We start from the raw sequence: 3881 nt of genomic DNA, 5'->3' as shown, positions 1-3881 counted from the left end.
GATGGATTCCCTGATTTCTCTTTCTTCGTTCTCGTTATTCGTGTACAGAAATGCAACTGATTTCTGAGCATTGATTTTGTATCCCGCCACGTTACTGAATTGCTCTATAACTTCTAATAGTTTGGGAGTGGCTTCTTTTGGGTTTTCCATATAGAGTATCATGTCATCTGCGAAGAGAGACATTTTGACTTCTTCTTTGCCGATTTGAATACCTTTGATCCCTTTTTGTTGTCTGATTGCTGTTGCAAGGACTTCTAGTACTATGTTGAATAATAGTGGCGAGAGTGGGCATCCTTGTCGAGTTCCTGATCTTAAGGGAAAGGCTTCCAGCTTTTCCCCATTGAGAATAATATTTGCAGTAGGCTTTTCATAGATGGCTTTTATGAGATTGAGAAATGTACCTTCTATTCCTACACTCTGAAGGGTTTTAATCAGGAAAGGATGCTGTATTTTGTCAAATGCTTTTTCGGCATCGATTGAGAGGATCATATGGTTCCTGAGTCTTTTCTTGTTGATATGATGTATCACGCTGATTGATTTGCGAATATTGAACCACGCTTGCATCCCAGGTATGAATCCCACTTGATCGTGGTGGATAATCCTTTTAATGAACTGTTGGATTCTATTAGCAAGTATCTTGTTGAGGATTTTGGCGTCCATATTCATTAGGGAAATCGGTCTGTAATTCTCCTTTTTGAGGGGGTCTTTGCCTGGTTTGGGGATCAAGGTAATATTGGCCTCATAGAATGAGTTTGGTAGCTTTCCTTCTGTTTCTATTTTTTGAAATAGCTTTAGGAGAATAGGTATTATTTCTTCTTTGAATGTTTGGTAGAATTCCCCAGGAAAACCGTCCGGGCCTGGAGTTTTGTTATTTGGAAGGTTGTTTATCACTGACTCAATTTCTTCATAATTAATTGGCTTGTTTAAGAAATCAATTTCTTCCTTTTTCAATCTTGGTAGTTTATAGGTTTCCAGGAAGGATTCCATCTCTTCCAGATTGCTTAGTTTATTGGCATATAGCTGTTGATAAAAATTTCTAATAATCCTTCCAATTTCAATGGTGTTCGTCGTGACCTCTCCTTTTTCATTCATAATTTTAATAATCTGGGTCCTTTCTCTTTTCTTTTGGATAAGTCTTGCCAGTGGTCTGTCAATTTTATTGATTCTCTCCAAGAACCAGCTTCTAGTCCTGTTGATCTGCTCTACTGTACTTCTGGTTTCTGCTTGATTGATTTCAGCTTTAATTTTGGTCAACTGCTTCCTTGTGCATGGATTAGGCCTGTCCCTCTGTTGCTGTTCCAGCTTCTTGAGGTGAGAATATAAAAACTGCATTTTAGATTTTTCTATTCTTTTGAGTGAGGCTTGGATGGCTATGTATTTCCCCCTTAGGACTGCCTTTGCAGTATCCCATAGGTTTTGGACTGTTGTATTTTCATTCTCATTGGTCTCCATAAATTGTTTAATTTGATTTTTGATTTCCTGGTTTATCGAGTCATTCCTGAGCAGGATGGTTCTTAGTCTCCAAGTGTTTGAGTTTCTTCCAAATTTTTCCTTGTGGTTGAGTTCCAATTTCAGAGCGTTGTGGTCTGAGAATATGCAGGGGATAATTTCAATCTTTTGGTATCGGCTGAGACCTGTTTTGTGTCCCAGAACATGGTCTATTCTTGAAAATGTTCCATGGGCATTAGAATAGAATGAGTATTCTTTGGTTCTGGGGTGTAGTGTTCTATATATATCCAAGAGGTCCAACTCGTCGAGTATGGCATTCAAAGCCTTTGATTCTTTGCTTAGTTTTTGCCAGGGTGTTCTGTCTATTTCTGAGAGTGGAGTGTTGAGGTCCCCTACTATTAATGTATTTTTATCTATATGTCTGTTTATTCTGGTTAAGAGTTGGCTTGTGTATCTTGCTGCTCCCCTGTTGGGGGCATATATATTTATAATTGTCATATCCACTTGTTGAATACTTCCTTTAAGAATAATATAGTGCCCTTCTGTGTCTCTAACTATAGTCTCTAGTTTAAAATCCAATTTATCTGATATGAGAATTGCTACCCCAGCTTTCTTTTGAGGTCCATTTGTGTGAAAGATGGTACTCCATCCCTTTACTCTCAGTCTGAATGCATCTTTGGGTTCGAAATGAGTCTCTTGTAGACAGCAAATGGATGGGTCATTTCTTTTTATCCCATCTGCAACCCTGTGGCGTTTGAAGCCAGAATTTAAACCATTAATGTTCAGGCTGAGTACTGAGAGATATGCTTTTAATTCTGCCATGTTGTCAGTAAAGTCTTTGTTTGTATTGGCTGTGACTTTCTGTTTTGTATCACTCTTGGGGCCTTTTTACTTTTATAGAACCCCCCGTAATACCTCCTGTAGGGCTGGTTTCGTGGTTACGAAATTGGCTAGTGACTGTCGATTCTGAAATGTCTTTATTTCTCCATCAATTCTGAATGACAGCCTTGTTGGATAAAGGATCCTTGGCTGCATGTTTTTCTCTGAAAGAGCTTTAAAAATGCTCCCCCAACCCTTTCTCTCATTCCAGGTCTGTGTAGACAGGTCTGATGTAATTCTGATGCCTTTGCCTTGGTACGTAAGAAATTTCTTTGCCCTGGCCGCTTTCAATACTGTTTCCTTGGATCTCATATTTGCGAATTGCACTATGACGTGACGTGGTGTAGGTCTGTCATGGTTGAGCTTGGGAGGGGTCCTCTCTGCCTCTTGGACACGAATTTTTGTTTCCCTTGCTAGATTAGGGAAGTTTTCAGCTACAATTTGTTCAAATATCTCTTCTAGACCTCTGTTTTTCTCCACCCCCTCGGGGATGCCGATGATTCTAACATTGGATCGTTTCGTTGAGTCAGTAATCTCCCGTAGCCAACATTCGTGGGCGTGGATTTTTTTAAGACCATCTTCTATTTTTATTTTTTCCTCTATTAACCCATCCTCCAATTCACTAACCCTTTCCTCCGCTTCCGTGACCCTGGCCGTCAGAGCCTCTAGTTTTGCCTGCATTTGGCTCATAGAATTTTTAATTTCTGTCAAATTCGCTCTCATTTCCACCCTTAGGGATTGTATATTCTCAGTAATATTTTCCTGAATACTTTTTTCAAGTCTACTCATTATCTTGACCATTGTTACTCTGAATTCCATTTCTGATAATTTGGTTACATCCATATCCGTTACTTCTGTGGCAGAGGCCACTGACTCACTGTCTTTTCTTTGCTGGGGGGGGCTTCTCCTTCTTGTCATTCTGATGAAGAGAGGTTGCGGGGTTTCCAGAGCCCAAAATTATTGACTGGGTCCCAGGCCGTGCCCCTTGTTTTATAGGGATCTTAGAGATGTGGGCTTCTTCTTTAAAGATTTTATTTATTTACTTATCTGAGAGAGGGAGACAGACAGTCAGCAAGAACGGAACAGAAGCAGGGGAGTGGGAGAGGAAGAAGCAGGCTCCCAGCGGAGGAGCCCGATGAGGGACTCCTTTCCGGAACGCCGGGATCACGCCCTAAGCCGAAGACAGGCGCTCAATGACTGTGCCACCCAGGCGCCTCCGGTTGTGGGCTTCTTGATTTTTCAGCCTGCCTTCTGTGTTCTGGGGGAGGGGCCTGCCGCGCCGATACTCAGGCAACCCTGTTTGGGTAGAGTCTCCGTGTCCCCTGCGAGGGGGGATGGGGATGGGCACGCTGTGAGCCGGTATTTCCAGGCTTTTGTTCTTGGCGGCTTTCCCTGGCGGCCGGCTATGCCTCTTCTGAGGGTCAGAGCAGCAGAGGCTGCATTGTCGCAGAACAGAGGGATTGCGGCCCGTTCTCCACTGATGTTCTGGCCACTTTAACTCTGTTACTGTTGGTGCTGCTCAACCCTGCAGCTTCCCGGGATGTGCGCACCAA

This window comes from Ursus arctos, unplaced genomic scaffold (genome assembly GCF_023065955.2).
Source record: "Ursus arctos isolate Adak ecotype North America unplaced genomic scaffold, UrsArc2.0 scaffold_4, whole genome shotgun sequence".
NCBI classification, from domain to species: domain Eukaryota; kingdom Metazoa; phylum Chordata; class Mammalia; order Carnivora; family Ursidae; genus Ursus; species Ursus arctos.
This window is presented reverse-complemented; position numbering follows the sequence as displayed.